Below are 14,309 nucleotides of genomic sequence, written 5' to 3' on the forward strand. Positions count from 1 at the left end.
CGCCAGAAATGAAAATGACCTCAAGATTCACCACATTCAACATTAAACCTGCAGGCTTGCTGCCCTATCTCCTAACCTTGTCTTCTTCTGATCCCTCCTTCAGCTCTTTCCATGCTCCTCTCAGAAGTGATGAAAGGGACATGGTAATACGGCAGGAGCCCTCTCTTGGTCCTCTCCATCACCATATCTACATGTTAATATCTCATATCATATTTAATATTGACATCATAAATCCCTCTTGGCTTGGCTCAGGCAGGTATGACATGTAAGTAGACAGCGACTTACACAGTTTCTGAGTATTTACCCCTAATGAGAAGAGCTGGAGCACAGATAGGACTGAGAAAACAAAGACACAATAAGGTAAATTCACTGTGGCATTAAATCAAACTCTTAATAGGATGTTGCCTTTAACATTTCTCTAAGACCCAGGCAAAAGCCTCTCATCCAGACTCGATGGAGACATGTACCTCACATAAGTGGCTCTGCTGCAGATGCAGGGTAGTGGCGACGGAATTTAAGAGTGAATTTCTAAACAAAAAACTGAAGGCTTTACCCAATTTAATCTTTTTCGGAATGATCTCAATAAACGTCTCCTTTAAAAGATACTGAAATGAAATACAAATGAGTTAGGCGTTTTCATCCCAGAACATGTTGGCATATTGAGGTCAGATTTTGGAGTTTTGAAATGAAATTTGAGAATCTAATGTAAAAATGTTTTTAGGTGGTTCATTTTGGGTTTTGTACTATTTGTATTACTTACCAATTACATCAGGATAGTTCTGATAACTGACATCAAGGAATACCATAAAATTGTAATAATTAGCTCCCAAATTAAACAAATCACCAAGTGAACTAGTTCTGAAATGCTACAAGGCAAATTTCCAAAAGTGAAATTTCAGAGAAAATATTTAAACAAACATATTTCTGGTTCAAACAGGGTAGAAATAACACACCCAGTGAACTGAAAATCCAGTTTCAGCCATTTGTGGTGAAGGCTTGCATCTGAGCACTACTCCCAAGCAGGCAGGCAGTGCGCTCACTTCTCTCTGAGGATGCAGGCTAACAAACACGCGTTGGGGTAGGAGGTCCTCTGCTTGACCTCTCCCAGTTTGCTCTGTGGGGCTGTAAGAGAGGCAAAGCGGTGAAGGAAGATGGGTGAGAGCTCTAGCAATCCACTTGTTAAAAAAATCTGTGTTTCATCCTACTTCAGCGCATAGGACCGCAGTGTGCACAGTGTGGTTTTTTGCATGCTAGAAACCCAATCCAGATGCTCATTTTCACCATCATGCCACACTAAATGACTCATCTTCAATCTCAGCCAGACCTGGGGACAAGGGTTAGGCCAGAGTTCACATGAGGTTTGTTTATCTTCATTTTTCTCAGTAAGGCCGGACCAGAGAGAGTTGGATTTGGGTGGCATTTTTTTTTTTAATTCACAACATTTGTGTAGCTGTAACACGGTTTCCTCAATTGCTTCACAGCTAGGCTAGCGACATTTAGACAAGCACAGTGAAATCTAACTCAAGCTACCATGTCAGATAAACTAATCTTGCCCGGAAAAACCTTTTTCTTTGTTCTGCTCTGAGAAAAAGCCATCCGCAATATCGTGGTGGAGGTGTATGATCCAAAGGGGTTATGATAAAGGTGCCAAAACCTTCCTGACATTAACTACGCCTTGCATCAGGACCACAAGTCTCGCAGGTGCGGTGGTACCTCCTCCTTTTCACAAGCAGTGGCGGCTGCTTTCTCTCTCAGCACACACACCTCCTTAGCGCGTGCGCTAAGCCTTACCCAGCACATTTCGCAAGAAATTTGCTGTAAGTGCTGGCACAAATCAGGTTTACCAGCACTTTCTGGAGCAGTTAACAGACTTTAGGGAAAAGCCCAGCAAGCTCCAGGATAGGTGGTATCAAAGTCATCCGAAACACCAGCTTGGGAAAGACCCTATATGAGCTACATCTCCTTTGCCCAGTCTGGGGAGGAGCTGAGTTATCCACCTCTCCCACCACACACAGGTTTCAGCCTGGCTGACAGCCGTGCCGGGAGCAGGCAGGAGGACAGCTGTGGCCTCTCTGGAGCTCTACCCTGAGGGCCACTTCACAAGCCATCCCCAAAATGAGTCTTGTCTGGCAGGTGGCCCTGGAGCAGCCCCCAAGGTGCCATGTCCTGAAGTCCCCCCCCACCATCAGGGAAGCAGCCTGACTTATCCCGACAGAAGGTCTGACTCCTGATACTGAATTTCACTGCCGAGGAATTTTTGGTGCCTCAGGTGCCCAAACCAAAAAGGCTGCAGAAACGAAGATACGGACATCCCAAAGATGGTCCTCACCTCTTCGAACAGAATTTCGTTCTCTTTAAATACAACTTTCATTTGCTTTAAAATCTGGGACAAAGATGGTTTCAACCCAAGCGGTGTGCCTAACCAACACCAAAAAGAGAAGGAAAGATCGGGAAAGACTGGTTAAAACCAGAAAGACCCAGCACTGCTATTTTATTTATTACATTCTGCACAATTTTAGGGGGGACATAGTAATTTACAAATGTAAGAAGACCAGAACTCTGCCCTGAGGAGCTGTTTTAGCTTAAATTAGGCAGACCAAGCATAAACAAGTCTGAGTAACAAGAACATCTAGAATTTAAATAGTAAATATTAAAAAAAAAAAAAAAGAAGTAGTGCTCGAGGCCACAAGTCATCCTTTAATTGACAGCAGTTCAAAGGAAACTTTCCCAGGGGTAAGCCATTTCATAACTGCCTGCTGCGGGTTTCTTCTCTGTCCCCCCAAAGCATCTGGCTCCGGCAACTGCTGGCGATAGGGCTCGGAGCTCGGCGAGCCGGCCACTGAGCCATCTCCTCTGACGTCTGACCTCTCAGCCATCTCCTCTCAGGTCTGACCACGAAGGAGGTGGTTCCCCAAAAGATGGTGCAAAATGGGAGGGAAGGCCAGAGGAAAAGTCCACACAACTGCAAAATGCTGAAGAAGGGGTCAGGGTGGGAAAGCCTGAGCCAGTCATGAGTCAGGCCCCGGACAAGGACACTGGAAATCTGGATTTCATCCCAGCCTTGACCTTGGACAAGTTCCTCTGTCTCCATTTGCCTGCTTCCACTCCCAAATGTCATCTGCCTTCATTATGTTGATTATAAAACTCTTTGGGGCAGCAACTGGCTCTTGCTACGTGTTTGTGCAACACTGCTCACAACAGGATCCTAATCCTCACTCAAGTCTGCTGGTGTGGCTGTAATGCAAAAAAAAAAAAAAAAAAAGTGTAAGCACTTCAAAATCTGGAAAAACGTTCAAAGATAGCCGACTGCAGGCAGTTCAAATGAACGTCAGCTAAAGATCTGATTTCCAGTGTCACTACTAATTATTACATGCAAAAAAAATAGCTTAGAAAACCCAAACCTGGCTTTGAATGATCATTCGGTAATGGCTGGGACACGTTTTTCACTTGGGAACAACAGAGGATTTTTACATTAAATACATCTTAGTTGGAAAAAATCACACTTTTCAGGATTTTCCCTCCTTTTTGCAAAAATTTGTCATCATTTTTAACAAAATTAGCACCAAAGTTACTACTGAGTGGTTTTGCTCTCTGAAAAAAAATTTACTTTCAGTTAATTAAATATCTCAAGAGTTATTCTGCTAACAAATTTCATTAAAGGATGCTGCGGCCTATTTCACAAGAAATAAAAAAAGTCCATTCTGGTCCCTGCACAATGAAAATAACTTTGAAAGTTCAAAATTTGATGAAACTGTTTTCCCGATTCGAGGTCTGCTCTATTTTTCATGCAGTGTTGACAAGAGCTAGATGAGAAAGAAATTCATTTTCCATCATCTATTCAATCTCTGGCCTCTCTAATGATTAGCAAGAGTGCCTGTTTCACTGGTGTTTTCTTGTTAAATAGAAACTCGTCCCATAGAAACACAACTCAAAACTATCAAATCATTTCACAACCGACAGATGGTAAGAGCTATCTACACAGCCCTCAGCTGGTTTTAGCCAGTGACGAGGAGGTAAGAACTGCTGTATCATGATCAAACTCTATACACCTCATCCATCTTTTAAGATTTCCTCTCTGAAATAAAGGTACAAAAAAGCTGCGGTCACACAAACTCGCTGGTAAAGTCAGCTTACACCCGGTGCTTCAATCTGCCTTGCAATCAACTTCTTAATTAGGAAACATATCTTTAAAAAAACTATTTCAAGGGAAATAGAATTCTCTGTTTATGGCTCCCCCTAACTGAATTACCCAGCACACAGAAAAAGGTGAGCAGCAATAGGAGAAAGTTCAAAGACTCGGTATAGTTTTTGAAATCCAGACAAAGCTGCTCCCCACCACAAGGAAGATTTCTCAGCATTGTCCTGTTGGTTTATAAAATGATTTCTTTCAAAGCAAACAAGCCAGGAAGGCCAAGGGGCATGGTGATGAACAAGACTGGGTGGGAACCCATCACCTCGGTGCACCACGGTCAAGTTTCAGCCTGGCAAGCTACTGACCAAACATCACTGCTCTGCAATGGCCACTCAACAGCCTTTTTGGAGCAATTCATGGCCTCGGTCTAATGTCTGAGACAGGTAACGTTAACTAACACCCACACTGGCAGGCTCAAAGCGGTGTCCAAGCATCCCAAGGGATGGACCGTATGAAAATCTTGTATGCAGGTCTGGGGTGTCTCCAGAGGTGAGCGGTGCATGCTCTGCCCCGGTGCGAGGGAAGCTGCCCTTGCTGCTGCGCTGCCTTTGTGCCCAGGGGGCTTTCCTCTCTGGGGCTCCCTGTCCTGCCACTGCCGTACGCCCTAAATCCACAGGAGAGGAAAAAGACAGTGCGCTAGATGGAGGTTAGCTGCCCATGAACTCTCAGCCTTGTCCCTCGCACATGTTTGGCCTCTCCAGGAAAATTTCTAGAGTGGACTTCGGGTGCCACTTTCAAAGGACCTGAGAGAAAAGGCAATGTTTGCAAATGCTCCTCACTAGCATTTTTGGGTCAGAAATACAGGCAGCCATGAAACACACATAACATTACAAAGCACCCTTCACACCATGCCATCATCCAAACCCTTCAGTACCTCACTCGCACTTGCAGAACAGCCTCCACATACATATGCAGCCCAAAACATTTTTAATTCAGGAAACTTCCATATAAACGTCCCTAAAAAACCCTTTCAACACACTAACATTTTCTGGCTCCTGGCACAGCGACTTTCATGAAGCTCTGGCATTCAAGGAGGGTTTGTGTGCAGCACTCAGATGTATCGTTATCTGGACAATTTTTCATGTGAGGCTTTTTCTCTGCCTCATTGAAACGCCTCCACTGTACCCCTGCCCTTGCCTTAACCTTTGGGGCACTAACAAATAGCAAGCAATGAAGAGCCCATAACGTTGTGGAAATAAAATATGAAAAAAACACTTATGCAAAAGGAAGAAAAAAATAAACAGAACACAACCTGAGGTTTACAAACAGCTGCATAACTTGTCTTTGGGGCTGGAGGAGAAACAAATGCATTTGCCTCAGATTGAGGAGAACTAAATCCATCTATGTGCAAGCTGAAGTATTTTAGCGATCAGTACCCTTTCACTGATACAAAATATAGTGGCGACTGTATATCATTAGTGGTCGGCAACACCGAAAATAAATGCGTGCCTTCTCGTATCTAACCTGCTAGCGAGCTGAAGGTCTGCTCATTTTTACTTTTAGTCACAGAAAGGAAATCTTCAGGGTTTCTTTTAAACACACAGAAGAAGGAAAGATGAATACTTCTACCTTTACCTGTGGAAAAAGCAGGGAAGAAAGGAAAAAGGGTCCCAGCGCTCTGCCCTCCTTTTCATTCGGTTTTGCAGCCGCGTCTGCAAAGAAATCGCTGGTTTCCAGCTTCGGGTTTTCAACACCAGTCCCCAAATTCTTGGGGGAGCACTGCCACCTACCGGGCCAGGCCGGCCCCGCCGCCGGGGCACCGCGGGGGCACCGCGGGGGCTGCGCGGAGCTGCGCGGAGGCGGCCGACACCCCCGCCCCATCCTCCCTGCACCGCGCCTCCGGCACTCACACGGCATCCAAGTATTAACTGGGGGGGGGGACACACACGAAATCCGTGCTTCCACCCCTCACTGCCCGGGGTGGGGGGGTTTATTACGCTTCTGACTGAAGGCTTCCTTTTGACGTAAGGCTGAAAGAGTGGGATTTTGCCGAGGGAGCTCGAGAAAATGCAGCCGCAGAGAAAATGCGGTGGAGGGGTCCGGGGAAGGGGCATGGATTGCTCAACTTTTCGGCACATCAGTCCTGTTCACTCACTGTTTGATTCCCTTCACCACAATATCACGCTTTGTGCTTGAACACTTAGCAGGATTTGGTTTTATTTATTTAATTTAATTACGGCAACCTTACTCCGAGCGACCGGTGGATGCCTGGTTATTTCCCACACCGCCCGCTGTGCTGCTGCTCCGCTGTTCAGCCCTGAGCTGGACACTCAGCTTTCATGCCTCTGCCTTAGGGCACCGGGTTGGGAGGCGGTGGTACTCCCAGCTGTACACCCAGCTGCTCGGGGTGGTCCACGGGTGATGTCCTCCAGTGGCTGCCCGAGAAGGTGAGCAAAATCCTGCCACCAGCCGTGACAGCCTGGTCAGGTGCTGGAGGCCTGGACCAGGAGCGGTAAAGCAGGAGCTCTGAAAAAAACTCCCGTTTTCCTCTGAGAGAGTGTGTGTGTGTGTGTGTCATTTCCATAATAATTGTGTCTGTTGTCTGCAGACATGAATTCATTACAGCAGGAGGTAAGAGAACAGCCAGCATCAATATACATTTCAAATTCCTTGCTACAGCCTTGATTTGTAAGGCACAACCTGAAACACTGACTAGGTGGTTGCCTTTCAGTGAACTGAATTTAGCATCATAGCTGAGAGGACTGAAAAACAAATGAACAAATTTTTTTTGAAGCGCTCTGTCTTTGTATTTTTCATTTTTAAGAGTTGCTAGCTGTGTTCTGGATATCCCCCTGCTCCCCCCACTCCATCCCCCTCCTTCTTCCTGTGCATGCTCCATCGGCACTTGCATTAATCCAGGCCCAAAAGTACTAAATTGATTCACAGTAATGCGGACACCCAGGGGCAGAATATTCAATGAACAAATGAATTAATCATGTCGGAGCCTCCATGCCAACCTGCATAAAAGCCCACTGCCCGGAGCGGCGGCGCTAACGGGCGCAGCCTGGCCCCTCGGCTGACTGCACAGCACCGGGTCCCGCAGCAAGCGCCCCATCCGCCCTGGGTGCCGTCGGACACGGGCGTGGAGGCTGCTGGGCGCGCGCCCACGTGAGACGGTACGTGCGCTCGCATGGGTGCTCTTTGAAGAACTCCAGCGTATAGAAAGAGGTGTAATAGGAAGAGGGAGCCCTGCGGAAAGAAAGAGGTCTGCAGTCATTATAAATGGACCTTCACGCGGCAACAACAACAACAAAAAAAAAGCTTTCAGGGAGAAACAGAAAATAATGTTTTGCAATTACAGTCCACAGCTGCCGCAGCTCCAGCGCGCGTGCTGTACACAGGTGCAGCTATTATAGCAATGAATAGCGCGCACTAAAGGTGCCATCCATATGGGTAATAATACAGGGGCTGAAAAGGTATTTTCATTTGCAGCCTGATGCTGGGAAGGAAAAAAAAAATAATAAGTAGGCTATCTCTCAGCCACCCAGGTCTCAGCCTTATCTGAGGTTGTGGAGTACTAGGTGGGCAGGTGGGCACTGGCAGAGGAGCTCCTTTCGCCATCTGACTGAGGAAAGCCTCCTGATGCACCAGGTAACGTCTGAGCTGAGACCACGGGGCTTTAGCTGACAGGAAAACTGGCAGCTTTTTCTCTTTCTGTGAATAGAAAGTTTTTAGAAGTTTCTTCCCTTTCTGTTATTTAGAACACCTGAACTGTGAAGGTACTTGGGAGCAGGGGAAAGGCGGGAGTCTCTCCTCCGGTCTCTTCCATGCAACACCCATGCTCTGGCACTGCCACATTGCCGACCTCAGTGGCAGGGTCCCTTACTGGTGTGAACAAGGGAGAACTAGACACAGAAAGATGGTTGTGGGACCCATTCCTCAATATTTTGCCCTTTCCCCACCCCGTCCCTCTGTCAGCCCCATGTGGCAGCAAGGGGAGCCGGATCACCTGACCTCCAGAGGTTCCCCCCAACCTCAGTTATGCTACTTCTGTGACCTCCCTCCAGTGCAAAGTGGCTGAATGTTGTTTGGCTCCATTGTGACTTACTGCAGCTCACGGCCACTCTCCACTGACGTAGACCAGTGACTCCAGAGGCACAGGACGGTTATTTCTCTGCAGCCTGGTTTGTCACCCCAAATCCCGCCACCGTGAGACAGCACTTAGAAAGGAAGAGGGTGTCCCTTGGAAGCACAGACTTAGCAACCCATTGCAAGCAAGACAAATGCTTTCCGGACTGTTTTACCATACACATTCTTTCTTCCATCAGAAAGGGGAGCTGTTAAAGGTACTTAGCAGAGAGCTAAGCGAAAAGCAGAAAAGGGGTTACCCAGTGCAATCTGGCATCTTGCCCCATGGTGAGCCTTTTTTTTTGATCTGTAGGCCACTAAACACTTGTCCACTGGCAGTGAAGATGCCTAAAGCACAAATTTAAGGCTAACATCAGATTTGCCTTTTCCTTGCAGAGTTCTTGGCAGTTGTCCACAGACCCACAAGCATCCACAAGTCATAGACTCCTGAAGTAGCATGCAACACAGACAGCTTTTGCGAGTACAAGGATGTCCTCATCCCCCCTCGCCTCTGCCAGCTCTGAGCCCGCGCCGAGGTCCATGTTGCCACAGAGCCAGCTAGTTTAAAGCTAATGTAAATAAGTCCGCACAAGCTGCACCCTTTTCACTTGCAGTCCAGACACAGACCAAACACTTTACTCAAATTATTTTTTTGAGCTGGCATAGGAAAACCACGTCACTTGTCACTTTAGCCTCAGCGCTCCCCACCCCCACCCCCCCAACTTTGGCTGGGTTTTTGTGGAACAACCCCAGCTCCGACAAGCCGGCCGAGCACGGGGACGTGGGCGCGACGCTCAGGACCGCCCTGCTGGGATTGCCCGACCCAGCACCGCGTGGGGCAGGGGCGTGACATCTGAAGCGTAGCTCCATCCTCTGACCCGGGGGGGTGCTGAGGAAGGGTCCGGATGTTTTCAGACTGATAGTGCCAGGAACCCGCTGAATGCAGGCGGGGGAAACGGCTACCCCCGGCACCAAGGCAAAAGCATCCTCCAGATTCCTGAACAGGTCCCAGTTCACCAAGGTAGGCAGAACCAAGGTCTTTTTATAGGCCTTAAAATTGAGGGAGGCATTAAAATTAATTTGAAAACTTCGCAGGAAGCTGGCATAATGAAAACAAAAGTGGATTGATGCACTGGCTGGCATACCCTCGCCCTGGGAAAGAGCTCAGGCAGCCGCTTCCAGAAAAGCTGGAGCCTGCTGGAAGAGAGCACAAAACAGAAAACACTGCTCAAAGGAAGCTCGCAGACAAAGTGGCAATGTGGAAGAAATTATAATGATTAATACAGTGCCTGAAGTGTGCAGGGGACTACAGAAGATTGAAAAAAAGACCCAGAGATTTGATTTTCCACTGCCCTTCAGCAGCAGCAGTCATTTTATACCAGCGCAAAGTGGGAGCGCAATCTTCACGGCACAGAACAAGTGCACTTTATGTTGCCTTTCTCTCTGTTTTCCTGCTGCAAAGATTCCAGGGAAAGGGGCAATCAAGACTTTTTGTCCCTGACCACTGGGGCTTGGAGCCTAAGCTAGGACATAGACCATAAACAACAGACAAAGGGAGAGGGAAGCCACTGAGAAGGGCTGCCACATTTATCTCTGGCTAGGATGGAAGAGGGAATGGGAATAAACTGGGCACAACATCCAGTGACCAGCTGCAGAAAAAGCACAGGGTTACAGAAAAGAAAAACTTGTTTCTTCTCTTAATTTGATTGGACTCAAGAGTTTTGCCACAATCAATATCTCTTCTAATATCAAAAGCAAACCCAATTAGAGCCTTAGATAACAAAATTTTAAGCCTGTAGTTCAGATTCAGCCACCTCCCTATATCCATCATAGCAGGTCAGCAGCAATAAATAAATAAATATAGATTGATAGACAGATAGACAAAACAGGTATGAAATGCTACCAAGCCCAAACAGCAGCTTTTTGCAGTGGCACCAGCTTTCAGCAGACCAACAGTGCACCCTCAGGGCGTTCTGGGTTTGTCCTGTGAGCTGCCACTGCGTTTCAGGTACTGTGGTTTCTCCAGAGTGAAGAGGGTTAAGATTTCAATTCTTGTTCTCTGCTCCCTGAAAAGCTGTGGTTTGAATTAAGAGGCTTCTCACTCAGATTTACTGTGGATGGGAATATGTTTCTGCCGCGTCTGACTTCAGCTCCTTGGTGCAGATGAGCACCAAACCAAACTGCTGATGAGATTCTCATTACTAGTAAATTAAGCAACTTTTAAAAGATCTAGATGACTTTTAGGGTTACAATAATGGGAAAAGGGGCACGTTAGGCATAGATTTCCCTCAATAAATGAAAAATACATGCATTCACCTGTGGTTTATTTGCTGCATCAAGTCCATAGCAGCTGAGATTTGCATGGGGTACTTCACCGTACCACACAGGCGCAGCCTGCAGTTTTACCAGATACAATAAATAAATCGGAACCAGTCGATACAGGGGTGACAAAAACTCCAGACGTGCTGAAGGAAAGGAGTGACTGAGCCTGACCTCTGCCCAATACGCAGACGTATTCCTTGTTTCTGGTTTGCAGTCCGTACAGCAGCATTACTATGCAGCTAAGTGTCTCCCATGGGTTGTATCTCTGTGACAGGGGAAGTATGTTCAGTGTCTCTAAAGTCTGGCTTTAAAAGGCTTCATAAAGACATTGGGATGTATAGTAGTTGTATCCTAATGTGTGTTTATGTTCTGTGATAATGTTTGGACTAAGCTTCTAACAGAAAAAAAAAAGGGGGCGGTGTTCAAAGGAATAGGCACTTCCACCTAAAACAAAAAGCAAACAAACAAAACCATAACAAACTTTGTGGATAGATCTTTTAATTTATTGGTTTTAAAATAGAAGAGGAACATTTTGTATCTGGATATCCAGAATATTCTTCCAGCTCAGAAATATTTATCTCCTGACTTACAGACTCTTGCAGCAGTCTCTGAATTCCTTTGAGTCATTAAAGGATTTTGTCCTCAAGTCGTTCCCATTAGGAGAATATTCAATTTAGAAACTTGCCTCCTGCTCAAAGTTCGCATGTGAAATTCATGGTTAAGATCCCTCCTCGCTGAGTTTCAGGTCAGTGCCCTATCTACTGAAGAGACAGAGATATTTAACAATTAAATAGTCCTCTAGGCTATGTCTGTACAAGGCAGTCCAGGAGTGTTCCCCAGCCTGGGGATCTACATGCCCTGACTGTTTTTGCTCCAGAAATGTACAATCTCACCCCACCTCTCCCCACACTCCCCTTCCCATGGGAAGGGAAATTCCCTGGAATGGTCAGGAGGGAGACACGGTGCCCTCCCAGTTCCTAGGATGGGCAGCTGGGGTCTCTGGCCGCAGAGCCAGCCCTGCAGCCTGGGGCAGCTGAACACTGCTGAAGAGCTGGGAACGAGCCCCAGAATTTTCTCTTGGTGCCTAAATACCTTGTCTAAATCTGTCCACTGCTTCAGGCTAACATTAGCACCCAAGAAGTAGGAGCAACCTGAAAGGTGGGAGGAGGTAAGGGCATTTCTTTGCCTGTTCAAAGATGACACAGTTCTGCTTGTAGAAAGCAAGTTATTTTTGCATTCTCAGGCTTTTGATATTAAGAATTAGCTATCCACTTTCCGGAAAACAGGGAATTAGTCTTTCCAACCTACTTGTTTAACAGAGAAGAAATGAATCTTCATGAGCTCAAGACATATTCCCTCTTCTTCTCTTAGCCCCTCACCCCCTGCCTCATATCTCTTCTATGCAGTTTTTCAAATAGTTTAATAGTATTCACAGGGACATTAGATTAATTGGATTTTAATTCCAAATGACTGTGAAAGCAGAGAAGTGAGTCACCAGTCCATGCTAATGAGAAGATCTATTAAGGACCCTTCTCTGATAGACACATAGAGTAGGGTTATAAATATTTCATATTCAATTAATTGAATTTTGCCCCCTGTTATATGATGCTGCCCTGGAATGTTAATCAACTGGGACCAGAGAGAGAGAGAGAGAGGAAGAAAGACAGGGAAAAAAAATAATCTAAAAGAGAGGCTTTAAACAACATCAGAGCCATTCCCATCCCCAAATCCTCCCAGTTCACACAGCGCCTGCACATCAGAGCGGAGGCTTTCATACAGACTGCATCTGGTTCCATACAGTGGATAAATTAATGTTAATTAATCAGACAGTCATTTTATGAAGAACTGTGCGCAAAAGGTTATTTGAGCCCTGCTGCAAATAGATTTATAGGTATAATTGCCATGTCGAATGACCCTCTGTACATAGGCTCATTAAACTGGCCATCAGTCAAGAAGTCTAATTGAGGCAGGCCAACAGCACGCTGCTGGGACCATGCGGCTGGCTGCAAACAAAACCGCTCCGCAGAAGCCAGCTCTCTGAAAGCCACCGATAATGCCGCTTCCCATCCTCCGGGCAGTTTCTGCCACTGTCCCTCCTGCCAGCCGAAACTCTGGGCAGGAAGGAGCGAGGAGAGCTCCCGTGCCCATCATGGCTCCCGTGCCCATCGTGGCTTTACATCATTTGCAAAATACATCGGGGGACTGGACGCAGTGTGGAAATGGCCTTACTGACAGCCACAGTTTCCAAAAGCCTTTCTGACTTTCGCAGCTGGGAACAGCTTGAATGCGTAGGCTTCAAAGGCGTCGAGATCAGAAGGCGAATATAAAGACACTAAAGATTCTTGATGACATTTCGTATTTTAAGAGCATCTCTTGATTTCACTGGGGTAGGGGGAAGCACGGGGAGGGTCCAGCCTGGGATTTGAAATGCCCGGGACTGGCAATCAGGCACATGCATATGTCCAGAGAGCAAGGCAGCTAACGAGGCTGCAGTCCCCTCCGTCAGTGCCACGCAGGTCCTGCAGTTACACCGTGGCAGACAGTCGCTCCCACGGGGGCTGTGTCCGGCCCTGCGGGTGCTGGGTCCAGCACAGACTCCTCCAAAAGCAGCAGGCAAACCTTGCCACCATCTCTGGTGGCAGACATGTGAAGCCATAGGCTAGCACTTCGGAAACCTGTCTTTTGCTCCTTCTTGTAGCACAAGCTGCCTGCTCGCGGTCCCTTGTCATAATCTCTCTGTACCGGTTCCCACCTACGCAATTATCTCTGCTGTCTGTTGCCCAAAGCAATCTGTCTTTCTGCTCATGATCTGTGCAAGGATTGTTCTTGTTTCACGTACCTGAGGGGCCCTGCACCCCGGGTTGCACATTGAGGGCTGAAGTTGCAAGCAGTCTCTCTCTCTCTCTCACACATGCACGTCGTGGATTGCACGTGTGTTCACAGGGTGGGAGAATGAGGAAGCACACGGCACCCCAAGCTACCCCAAAGCACCCCGGGCAGCCCCTCACTCAGCTGCCCTGAGGAGGAGCCTCAGGACCAGGCCAGCCAGGGGGCCTGTGGGTGTCAGAAATGTCCTTTTTTTGTCCAAGCTGCTTCCTAAGACACCTCCGGGGGAAACCTGCACCATCTGCTGCACACTGGAAGGTGTCATTTAAGAGTACTTGGGCAAAAAAACCCACATCAGTCATCATAGACAGGTAAATCAATTAATAGACTTATAATGTGTTCACATTATCTATTCCTATACTCACATTATTCACATCTTTTGAGGTTCCCTTTAGTTGTGTATCTCCCTGATCAGATATGAAATAGCCACATAACACCATCTTTCTCAAACACAAATACAACAATTAAAGCAGAAAAGCTAAAGTGCACTAATACAGAAGCCATCAAGGCAAGAATAAATATGAACAAAGAGAAATCCATGTGTCTCAGAGCAGTGACAATGTCACCATCTGAAGATGTTTCCGATGAAGAGGCATACCAGTTTCCGTCCCTGGACAAGGCAAGGGTTGTCTGGGCCCTGGCAGTGTTTCCCTTCACCCTGTCCCACCATGACTGGTTCAGCCTCAGTACACTCCAAACTCTTTTCCCAGTACCGCTAGGCACAGTATTTACCTGTACAGCATCTGACACTGGGATCGGGAAAACCGACTGTAAGCATGGCACGCTCCCGGATCTGCTGCCTGCCATTCATGCCAGGGCCTCACAGGCAAGCTGCACGGCC

Source organism: Gymnogyps californianus, chromosome 2, assembly GCF_018139145.2.
Source record: "Gymnogyps californianus isolate 813 chromosome 2, ASM1813914v2, whole genome shotgun sequence".
Lineage (NCBI taxonomy): Eukaryota > Metazoa > Chordata > Aves > Accipitriformes > Cathartidae > Gymnogyps > Gymnogyps californianus.